This window comes from Camellia sinensis, chromosome 11, assembly GCF_055761805.1.
Source record: "Camellia sinensis isolate YWXY chromosome 11, ASM5576180v1, whole genome shotgun sequence".
Lineage (NCBI taxonomy): Eukaryota > Viridiplantae > Streptophyta > Magnoliopsida > Ericales > Theaceae > Camellia > Camellia sinensis.
The window spans coordinates 153,589,747-153,601,923 of record NC_138971.1 but is presented as its reverse complement, the minus strand read 5'-3'; positions in this window follow the sequence as shown (position 1 = coordinate 153,601,923).

Here is a 12,177-nt window from a genome sequence, read left to right as displayed (position 1 = left end):
TCGCTAAATTGGGTCTATCCATTTGTACACTTGGATTTCATCTATGAGGCCATAATCATTGGAAAGTGGACTTCCGGGGCTTCATTTTGCACTTAAGAATCTCCTAAAGCTGAGTTCGGATGAGGGAGATATGGTTGGTTAAAGTTGGGCATCAATCCGGTTAGGACCGAAACTGAGCAGTCTTCACTAAAAGAGGGATATCTCTCAGAACACATGTAATTTTGATGTGAGGTTTCTACCATTGGAAATCTTACTTCCGGGGCTTCAATTTAGACTCAAGAATGACCTGAAAAGGAGCCTAGATGAAAGAGTTATGCCTGGTTGAAGTCGGGGCCAGGGACTAGTTTTTGCTATCGGCCACTGTGGGAGGGTGCCCGCCACAAATGGAGCTTGCCGGCCATAGGTCAGCCAAAAGGGGTTCTTGTCAGCCGGAAAAGCAGCTGGTCGGCCACCACAAGTGGCCGGTCGGCCACCCATGTCCAGAAAGCTCAGAATTTGCAGATCTTTTGTTCCAGCTGTCTTCCAAATGCTCTAGCTGTCCTGTTTTGCAGATATTTCGAATTGAGGCTCTTGTATTGCTATATATGGAGGCTATATCTCATATTTTGGGAGGTTAGAAAATTTTGGGAGCCTCTCTCTCTAAAAATCCTCTCTCTCTAGAATTCTCTCTCTCTTGCCCTTTTGTGCATGGAAGTAGAGATACACAACTAGTTTGCCAAGACATCCTTAACCAAAATTGCTTTTCTTTGGGCTGAGATTCCTTGGGACTTTGTTTGAGCTCCAAAAGGTGGTTTTAGCTTGATTTGGTACATCATTTTTGCCTAGAGTGCTCTGTGCCTAAAGGTATAATACTTACCTTCTTAAAGCTTGCTTTGAACACTTGTTTTGCCATCTTCTTCCACTGTTTTTGAGCTGGTTTGCAACTGAAAAAACTCTGTTTTTCAGTCCTTAAAATGGTGGTTTAAATCCATTTTGTGCTAAGGGGTTGTATCCATCTTCTTGTTGCCTAATTGTTAAGCTTTTTGCATCATCTCTTAGCATGTAAAAGTCAAAATTTTTGGGCCTTAAAACCACTAAAATTCAGAGTTATTTTAGTGGTAAAAAGTGTGTTTTGAAGTCCAAAAATGGAGGGGGTGGCTTCCCCTCCTTGTCTCTCTATGCCATGCCTTGTTAGCATTACAAAGTAGCATGTTTTTGTGGCTTGTGTTGGCTTAATTCAAGCATGTTGTAGGCTCTAATTTAACATATTTTAACTCTGTTTTTGGCTGGTTGGGTCACTTGTTGCTTGCATCTTGCACTTGTAGTGTAATTTTGCTTACTAGCCTAACATGCCAAATGAGTTAGCCAATCATTCTAGCTTGTGTTAGCTTGATTCCAGCATATTTTTGTTAATGTTTTAACATGCTTTAACTCTGTTTTGGGTGGTCTTGGTCATGTGGCTCATGCTTTGTATAGTTATAGTGCAAATGCCTTCACTAGCTTTGTGTTTAAGGCCTCTAACATGTCTTGCATGAGATGTTTGCATGATATAGAATCATTTTACATGTGATTTCAGAGCATATACCCCTATCACACTCTCACATATTTCACTCTTTCATTGCTTTTGAGAGTTGTGCTTTATGCCTTGCTTGCGAGCCAATATGCGAGCAGGTTTTTCTTGCCACTTGGGCTTCAATTCCAGCATGTTTTAGCTACTGATTTGGCATGATTAAGCTCTATTTTGAGCTGGTTTGATCACATGAGCTTTGCTTTGTATGCTTGTAGTGCAAATTGTGCTAAATTGCCTAGCATGTGCTATTGTTTTGGCCTCTTAATATAGCTATTCTTAGCTTATTTCAAACATGTTTTAGAACTCTATTTAGGGTGTTTTAGGATTGTTTTGGACTGTTGGTCCCTTTTGAGCTTTGTATTGCATGCCTCTAGTGTTGTGTCCTTCACTAGTTTCAATGCATTGGTCCCTAACATGTTGTGCATGTGTTGCTTGCATGTTGTAGCATTACTTGTCATGCCATTTCAGCATTGAAACATCTGCAACCTCCCCCATTTCTTCATTTTTCAATTTGTTTTGAGGGTTGTTTGGCCTTAAGTTTGTGTTTAAGCATGAGGTAGGGTTTGTGCTTAAATAGATTTAACCCTCTTTTGAGGGTTCCTCTTAGTCAAAGGCATAATCCCTCTCATGTCCTAAACCACCCTTTTGGTTGACCCCTCCCATTAGAGGACTTTCACATTGGATTTAAACCGGTTAATGGACTAATCAGTAATCTAAAATGTGTAAACAAAATGAGAAAAGTAAAACATGTGCAAGATAAGCATGTGTGTTGCATTGCATGTGTTTGGATCGGACGTTAATCCAAACACAAGGAATGAGGGACGTTTCATACTCAAAGTGATGAAACGTGTCACATTTCTCAGTCGCCGTTGCCCTTGATCATGCATGATAGGGTGGTGGCCATTTGAGTCTTATGTGTGCATTCATTAAGCTTGTACAAGCTTGGTTTTTGGGCCATCATGCATTGAGATGCTTGATTGGTGGCTTGAGAACCAAGCGCCACACTCATTTGAGCTTGAGAAATGATGAGGAGGGTGGCAGTACATACATTACCTGCAAAATGCATTGTCTTGGCTTTGTTGTTCTCTGTTGCAGCAAAACCAGGAGTTTGGGAAAGGAGGTAGCCGACCGGCCAGTTGAAGTGGCCAACAGCCACTTTTGGTGGCCGACCGGCCACCAGTCCAGTGTTGGTGCAAAAATGTTCCTGTTTTGAAGCAAAAGCAGTCTGCAAGATTGGTTCAATGTTTAGAAAACAGAGGTGAGTGTAAACAGAGACAACCGACGGCAAGGCGATGGATTTCCGGGACGACGCCAACCGAGCATGCATGTCTCCCTTGCCCGCGAGGCCATTTAATTGCTTTAATTAGTTAAGTGTTTAATTAATTAATTCGGTGTGTAATTAATTAGCTTAGTGTAGCTAGTTATCTCAATTTGTGTTGTAATTAGTTAGCTAGAATAGTTAATTAGTTGGTTTGTAATAATTAGCTTATTTTAGCTTAGCTTAGCTTATTTATTCGGACCCTCCTTCGAGAGGGCGCAATGTTGTAATAAGTGTGCGTGTGTGTGTGCATGTCTTCTAACCTCGCGTCTTTCTCCCTTTTATTTAACTGCTTTCGATGGTTAGATTATGGCATGTTTTGATTAGCATACCCTATGCTTGCATGTTTGCATCATTCATTTGTCTTGCATGCACCGGGCTCGGCGCATCATTCAAACTGCATTGTATTTTAATACTTTTTTGAATACATGTATCAAACTGTTGCATTCATATGCCATCTTAGGTAGCCGAGCCTATTTATTTGCATTATTGCATGTGTTGCATTAGGCATCTAACATAGTTAGGATCATGCATGATTTCTAACTAGCTTTTGTTTTGGCTTGGAGTACATTGTAAGTGCTTACACTTTAACATGCTTGCATGAGTGTGAGTGTTGCCATGATAGCATGTTTGCCATGAGGCTATTTGCTTAAGTGATTAACTGCATGAATGCCTGTGGGTGAAGGCTTGATTGCCTAATTGGAACAACTCGATGATTGTGAGTTTTAAGCCCACTTTGCGAAGTGGCAAAATCATGTTTTAAAGCCCACTTGAGGGTGGCAAATTCGTGCTTTAGCCTACTTGCGGGTAGTACCTTCAAACCATTTTAAAAAACAAACATGAGTTGTTTTGTTCCAATTCTCATAATTGAGTCTATACTTGTATGCTGTGCGCATCACATAGTAGGTTAGCTAATAACCGGAACAAGAACACATGTGTTTATAAAACAATATATCATGCTTAGTAGAGGCCGATCCTTTAATCGGGTGAGTGGGGGTGCTCATTTCAGGACCTTCCCCTCTCGTACCCAAGTTCCCGAGCCGAGGTAACTTTGGTGATGACGGACACGTGGCCTTTGGCACGAGTCAGGGTTTCCTAAATTTCCCAAAACAAAATATTTAGGTGGCGACTCTGTAGTCTGGCAAAGCAGTCCATGTTTGGCACTTTTTGATTCAAAATTGATTTTCCAAAACCAATTGCCAGATCTTGACTCTTTGGTGTTTATCAGTCTCACATTGCACTTTGTGAGATTAGATTCAGAACCGTGACAGTAGTTCGAACTGTAAGAGGACCAATTCGCGCCCTCTCCAAAAGGGGGGCGCGCGGAGAAAGTCGGGTCTACATCATGCCACTCATCCTCTTCATCATCATCATCATCATCATCAAAAATATTCGCCATGCGACGGTCTTCTAACATATTATACAATTCATCTTCAACGTCAAGGCATTCATTGGTTGTCCCTTCATCAACAGCACCTTCAACTTCATTGCCATTATTCCATACACGAGGTTGATTGACGGGAATAGTTTCCCCATGGTGCACCTGTGATAACCCTGTTCCGTATTATGCTAATTGGTCCTTATTATGAATGTGATTATGTGTTTGATATGATTTTGAGTGCCACTTATGTGAATATATGTGGTTTTGAATTTCTATCTGTTCACCGTAGGAATATCTGTTTGATTATCTGCTTTGGAATTTAAATTGAAGGCCATATTGGACACAGAAACCGAAATTGATTACGCCATTGTGATTGGCATAATTTTTAGAGCCTATGGTGAAATTTAATTGAAAATTGATTCGAATCAAATTAAATGGATTAAATTAATGAAATAGTACCCAATTATTTAATATTAATGATATGTATTTGAGAGGGAGCTTTTAAAGGGCCATTATACACTCTCATTTTGTTTCTTTGAGCTCAACATCTGAAATTATGCTCTAGAGAGGGGAAGGAGCCGAATTTAGTGGGAGAGAAAGCTCGAGGTAGAGATTTGGCTAGGGAACTTGGTGATCTTGAAGACACTTAAGAATTTATCATAAATTGGAAAGATTGAGCTTCTAGGTGAGTAAATTCATGGATTCTAGTTTGTAATTCTAAGATGAATGGTGTTCAAGAACATGAGTTGAATTAATTATGATGGAATTGAGTTGGTTTTGTTGAATTGGAAGTCAATATGCACATGCATGTGAGAAATTGCTTTGAATTTGCATATTTGAGCACAAAATGTATAATCCATGTGAGATTTTAGTTGAAGCTCATATTTTTGACCATCTCTTCGTCATCTAAGTTGAGAATAGAAGTTGTGTTCCACATGCATGTACAATCCATAAGAATATGAGTTTGAATGCATGAAATTGTTATGTTGAAAAATGAGTTTGGTGTAAATTGGAGCATGCATGTGATTAATTCATGGAATTGAGCTTCATAATGTTGTAATTTGGTGTTTGTACCATGTTAGTACATGTATATGTGAAGTTTGAGTCATAATATGCAAGATATGTTGATTTGAATGTTGAATTTGAGCTCAAAAACAATTCTGGATTTTCTAGAATTTGGGATATCCGCTCTAGCGGGGAAGGCGCCGCTCGAGCAGGAAATTCGGGCACCTAGTATTTTTGCAGACATGATGTCCGCTCAAGTGGGGGAAGTCCACGCTCAAGCAGGGAGCTATGCGGGATGACATTTAGCTCGAGCGTCTGATTTCACGCTCGAGTGTAAAAGTGAGGCAACTAGTACTTTTGCAGACCTTATGGGTCTGCTCGAGCGGGGAAGTCCACGCTCGAGCGGGGGACCCCTGTTTCTGAAATTTTGAAAATGCATTCTGTGCTTCGTTTTCCGTTCTCTTTCACTTCTAAGTACTCTTAGGCATGCATTAAGCATTATAAATGAGTTAAAAAAAATAAGAAAGAAGCCTAAAGAGGAATATGTGAATTAAGAATGAATTGAATTGTTTGTGAGCCATTGTGTTCATGGAATGTGTAGGGTCGAGCTCCAGGGCAAATCATCCAGCCGATCACTATGAGTAATGTCTTAATAAAGATATTTGAAATATGTTGTTGTCCAATTGCTTACTTTTGTGTAAGTCTTATAAGTTCGTTAGTTCGAATGCTGGACAAATGTTTACTATGCCAAAAGAATGGGCCAAAGGCTAGTTTGACACGAATGATAGAATGAATGGGCCAAAGGCCAGTTTGACATGAATGAAAGAATAGAAGGGCCAGAGGTCGTATGACATAAATGAATGGGCCAGAGGCCGTATGAAATGGATGATGGTCTGACTCGAATGATAGTCTAACATAAATGAATGGGCCAGAGGCCGTATGACATGAATGAATGGGCCAGAGGCCGTATGACATGAATGAATGGGCCAGAGGCCATATGACTTGAATGAATGGGCCAGAGGCCGTATGATACAAATGAATGGGCCAGAAGCCGCCCGACATAAATGATACGAATGAATTGGACCCGAGGCCGTACGATGTGTTTGGAATTGCAGTCACTTGACCTATATTTATATATAAGCTAGATAGAAATACAAATTGGGCCCAAGGCCGTTTGAAGTACGTTGTTCTAAATACCGTTTGTGTAACTTCTTTATTTGATATTATTCACTGGGCTTTCGCTCACGCTCATTCATGTGTTTGTAGGTGAGCCAAGAGAGGTCCAAACCCAGCCTCAGTGAAGTCTGTGTGGAACAACCAAGGTTTTGAAGAGTCAGCCCTTACGTCTGAAGCACGTGACTCGTCTTCGCCCTTTTGCTATCTTATTATATTTTGTCATGTTGGCGAGGTCTTTGGGTACGTTTGTATATAGTTTTGATTGGCTGACCTAGACTTGAATGATCCCGTATGTACAGAACTTTATGTTACTATATTTTCTGATGTGAGTTATTAATATGTATATGTATGGTTTGTTATGAGGTGCCATGTAAGCACAACTCTACAGACAAAATTTTAAATTTGCTTCCGTTTGGCCCCTTTACTCTGATGAGTTATGTTTTATTTGGTTTGAGGCCGTAGGTAATCTCGTGATTACTGGCCGGTTACGTCCTTAACCCATGGAGACGGGTTCGGGTCATGACGGCACCCAAGTTTTGTATGAAAGCGACATCCCTTTTCAAAGCAAATGATATTCCACTTCTTTAATGGTATGATGTTCAAAATTTAGGCAATCCATACACAGACAACAAATTCTATTATCTAGGCCAACATTTGTCATTGCAATTTGGAGAAATGACTTAACCCCTTCTCTAGTACCCCAAACTCAATTTATTTCTAGTGGACATCCAACTCTTACCCATATTTGGTCACCTATAAAGTGAAGATTATGTTAGGTGAATAAACCAAGAACCAATTAACTAAATATGAATTTTATTCCTATTTTTGAGGCTAATTTTGTTATACGGAAAAAAAGTTATTTATAGGCTTTATGCAAGCATAAAATCTCATGGACACCTAGTAGAAGCAAGAAGATACAAGTAGAAAGAGAAAATAGATAGAAGAGAAGAAAAAAATTAGATAGGAAATAGTAGAGAAAACATAAATAAGAGAGAGAGAGAGAGCACAAGTTCTATGACTTAAACCTAAATTTTTTTCATCTTTTGAAGGCTAATTTTATTTTACCTTTTGTTTTCAAAAGTTTTAAAAAATAGAAACAAAAATACCCTAATGTCATTCGTAAAGCCAAGCAAAGAAAAAATCAACTTTATTAAATTTGTCAAAAAAATTACCAATTTAGGGGTAGAATTTAAGAACCAAAAGGAGAAAATTACCAGCTGCAAAACAAATTTTGTATTGTCGGCTGAAAATAGTCGAAAGAGAGGAAGGGTAAAGAGATGAAATAAATAAAAATAAAAACTACAACTACATATGCATGTGTTATATATATATATATATATATGAGGAATTCAATTAGAGAAAGAAAAATAAAAACTAATGTTTAAATAATCCATAACATTTGACGCCCCAAAACAAAATGATGCAATGCAAGCAATAGAAGTTGAGATTTGTTGTAGGTATTCTAGCTACATATTCTAATTCATTGGGTTTTCTTTTATGTGTTTGGACATTCAGGTCATGTTAAATGCAATGGTGCTGAAGTTGAAAAGTAAGCAAATTTGGACAAGGTTGTAATTTGTGCCTTAACAAGGCGTGGCTTATGTTTGGACCTTACTTTTTATTTTGGTTCATGCTGCCAGCAGCAATAGCAATGCTCCTACTGGTGTTTTACTAGTGAGGTGTTGTTGTATTGAAGACCTATACCTGATCCTTTGCTAGTTGTGCTTGGGACTGTTTCTTTTTTTTTTTTTTAATTATATTTTTTCTATCCCTTTTGGCTAAGGATATATGGGATTTAGCTGGTCTATGGGCTATGCTTGGGAAACTCTTTTAGAACTTGTTCAATATCCCCATAGCCTTTATATGTGGAGATTGAAGACGTTTACTGTCATTTTGGTGGTGCATTCAGGTGATTGAACAGATCATGGAGAATCTTAATAGCTTCTGACATGTATAAGCCCATAAAGGCCATGAATCACTTATGGCCCATCACTTGAAGCCCAGTGCATAACCCAGCTGACGAGGTCCAGAACAGCTGGAGTCCAACATGGCATAAAGAGCCAATGACATTCAGACATACGGCAAGAGAAGGACGAACCACATCAGCAGACAAAGATCTGCAAAGTTATTGCCACTGCACATCACCATTAATGTAGCCCATCACAGCATTTATTACGACAACACCTCTCCGCCGGAACAGGACCCTCTTACCCTGAGCAAGGTAAGCTATAGCATAGGCTTTCGGCAAGGAGAGCAGGTCGGAAGGGACAGTGAAATGATTACCAAAGGATATAAGCGAACATTGTAGACAAGAAAAAGGTTAAGTTTTTCTATCTCTAATCTTCTCCCATATACTCTACTTCTCTTCCTAACTTGCTCGTCGGAGAGTTCACTGGGGGACTACCCCGTTCCCCGTTGAACTTGCCTGCAGGTTATCCGGTGGGCTTGATCATTTGGACGCGGGCTTGAGGAGCTTGGACCTGCCTGATCCATTAACTGGGACGAACAGCATTAACAGTTGGCGCCATCTGTGGGAACGCTTTGCTCCTCGCGCCAGTTGTGTTCACTGTCGCCGGAGGCCCCGTTCCAACAACCTTTCTCTTCTACCCGTCAAAGTGCATGGTCACGACTAGATCCATAGCTTCTCACAATAATGCTGCCGACCATCAAGTCGACCCCCCCAATCCAAACAACCCACCACAGTACTTTATCGAGCTTACCAATAGCATCAACCGCATGGCCGAGCAAAACCAGGCCTTGATAAATGCTTTACTCCAAAGGAACCTTCCGATTCCTTTTCCACCACCTCCAGATATTCCCCCCAACCAAGAAAGAACCCCGAGCCATACTGCTCCACAACTCCATCCACCCAACTTGGAAGGTTTGCAACCTCCCCAACCACACATAAATCCACCACCCCCACCCCCACACCCGTCGGTCGTAGCACCAGCCCCTGAAGGGGAGGCCAGCAGCGTCCAACCTCTATTGACTGACCATGGGGACCACGTTCCACTCTGGGACGCTGAACTCTGAGCAATGAAGCTCCAACTCCAAGGGGTCATGCAGAACATTCAGCATAAACCCTTTACCACGGCAAATTCACCATTTATTGCCCCTATTCGGGACAAACCTTTTCCCGCCAAGTTCAAGATGCCCACCATTGACTCCTTTGACGGTACGACAGACCCAGTCGACCATCTGGAGACCTACCGTACCCTTATGATCCTCCATGCCTTCCTTAACGAGATCATGTGTCGGGCTTTCCCCGTGACACTGAAGGGGTTAGCCCAACTGTGGTTCAATCAGTTACTAGCGGACTCTGTCTCCACTTTCCAGCATCTCAGCGACTCCTTCCTCAGCCATTTCATTGGAGCCCAGCGCCAACGCCTCCCTGCCACCCAACTCCTCAACATCCGTCAGACCGAGGGGGAGTCGCTATGTAGCTTCGTTACCCGTTTCAACACCGAAGCCCTACAAGTAGCGGAGAATGACGATAAGGTCATCCTTACGGCTTTCATGGCCGGGCTGCGATCGTCCGATTTCCTCTTCTTCCTCTCCAAAAATCCCCCGACCTCCATGGCAGCCCTATTATTCAAAGCCCAGAAATATATGAATGCCGAAGATTCACTAGCCGCTCGCCAAGATCCAATATCCAAAAACCCACCCCCCAGAGAAAAAAGAAAAGACTCGGAACCCAGAAACACCCAGTATAACAGCCAAAAGCCCCAATATCCCGACCGACCTCCTCGCACTGACCGGTCAGCACCGGCCCGACCGCCTGGTCGGTTCGAGCGGTACACGCCCCTCAATTCTCCCATGGAACAAGTCCTCCACCAAATCTAACGGGATTACCCCCTCAAATGGCTCCTGCCTTCACGGACCCCTTCCAACCGGAAAGACCAGTCCAAATATTGTCGCTTCCACCAGGACCACGGCCACAACACTGATGACTGCATTAACCTCAAGGATCAGGTCGAGACCCTCATTCGTCAAGGGCGTCTCAGCCGGTTCACGGACACCCGCCCACAATAGAGGCAAAGAATCGAGCCGCTCAGGAACAACCGCCGACGTACGCCACCTCGGCAGCCAGCCCAACCTGACCGAGGCCATGACTGCCTCCCACAACAACCTCGGCCCCCAGGTAATCCCCCTCCGCCAGTTGGTGAAATCCGAGTCATCTCTGGTGGCCTTGCTTGTGGCGGACCATCCCGCTCCGCTCAGAAGGCAGAACTCAGGAAAATAAGGCAAGGCTCGGACAAAGCAGTGGCCATGGTAGACCGACCTTCCAAGCAGCCCAAGCAGTGGACAGAGCCCATCACCTTCACGAACGCCGATTGTACAGGCATCCGTTATCCTCATGATGACCCCCTCGTCATTTCTGCCCTTCTCTCCAACTATAATGTCAGACGGGTTCTCATCGACAACGGCAGTTCGTCAGACATCATATTCCTCAGTTGCTTCCGCCAGCTCAAAATTGGGGAGGAAAGCCTATCCCCCCTCTAAACCCCCTTGGTCGGTTTCACTGGCGACCGGGTGACCTCCATCGGCTCCATCGACCTCCCTATCACTATTGGCGAATACCTACAGCAGACTACCAAGTTACTCACCTTCCTTGTGGTCGATTGTCCCTCTGCCTACAACATCATCCTCGGTCGCACCGTCCTCAATGCTTTCCAAGCTATCACTTCAACCTACCACCTCGCCATAAAGTTTCCCACCGACCAGGGGGTCAGGACAGTACGAGGAGAGTAGACCATCGCCAGGGAATGTTATGTCGCCTCACTCAAGGAAGTCAAGCTGAAGGAGGCCATGATCATTGAAGGACTTGACGCCCGAGATGAGGACGAGCTGGTCAGAGGCGAATCGGTGGAGGAGCTCGTTGAGATTCCCATCGATCCCACCAACCCAATGAAAACTGCTAAGATCGCCAGCCAGCTATCTCCCCAAGCTAAGGCCGACCTTACTGCCCTTCTGACCGAGCACAATGATGTATTCGCCTGGACTCATTCAGATATGCCAGGCATCGACCCTTCTTTCATAACTCACCGCCTCAACATTGAACCTCATTTCCGACCTTACCGCCAGAAGCAGCGTATCTTTCATCCGGAGCGTAATACTCTTATAGCCGCAGAGGTCGACAAACTCCTTGAGGCCCAATTCATCAAAAATGTCGACTACCCTAAATGGTTGTCAAACGTGGTCCTCGTCCGCAAGAACAATGGCAAATGGCGACTCTGTGTCGATTACTCTGACCTGAACCGAGCTTGCCCCAAAGACAGCTATCCTCTGTCCCGTATAGATCTGCTGGTCGACGCCACGGCCGGTCATCAAATGCTTAGCTTCATGGATGTTTTCTCTGGCTACAACCAAATCCTGATGCACCCGTCCGATCGGGAACATACATCCTTCATCACCGACTGAGGTACCTACCATTACCGAGTAATGCCATTCGGATTGAAGAACACTGGGGCCACCTACCAACGGTTGGTCAATGCCATTTTCCATCACCAAATAGGCCGGAATATGGAAGTATACGTTGACGACATGCTAGTCAAGAGCAAACTCTCCACTGACCATCTGACCGACCTGCGGGAGACCTTCGCTACCCTACGCAAATACCGAATGAAGCTCAACCCAGAGAAGTGCGCCTTCGGCGTAGGATCCGAGAAGTTCCTGGGTTTAATGGTCAGTCAGCGGGGCATTGAAGCTAACCTTGAAAAGATCAAGGCCTTGGTCGAGATGCAATCA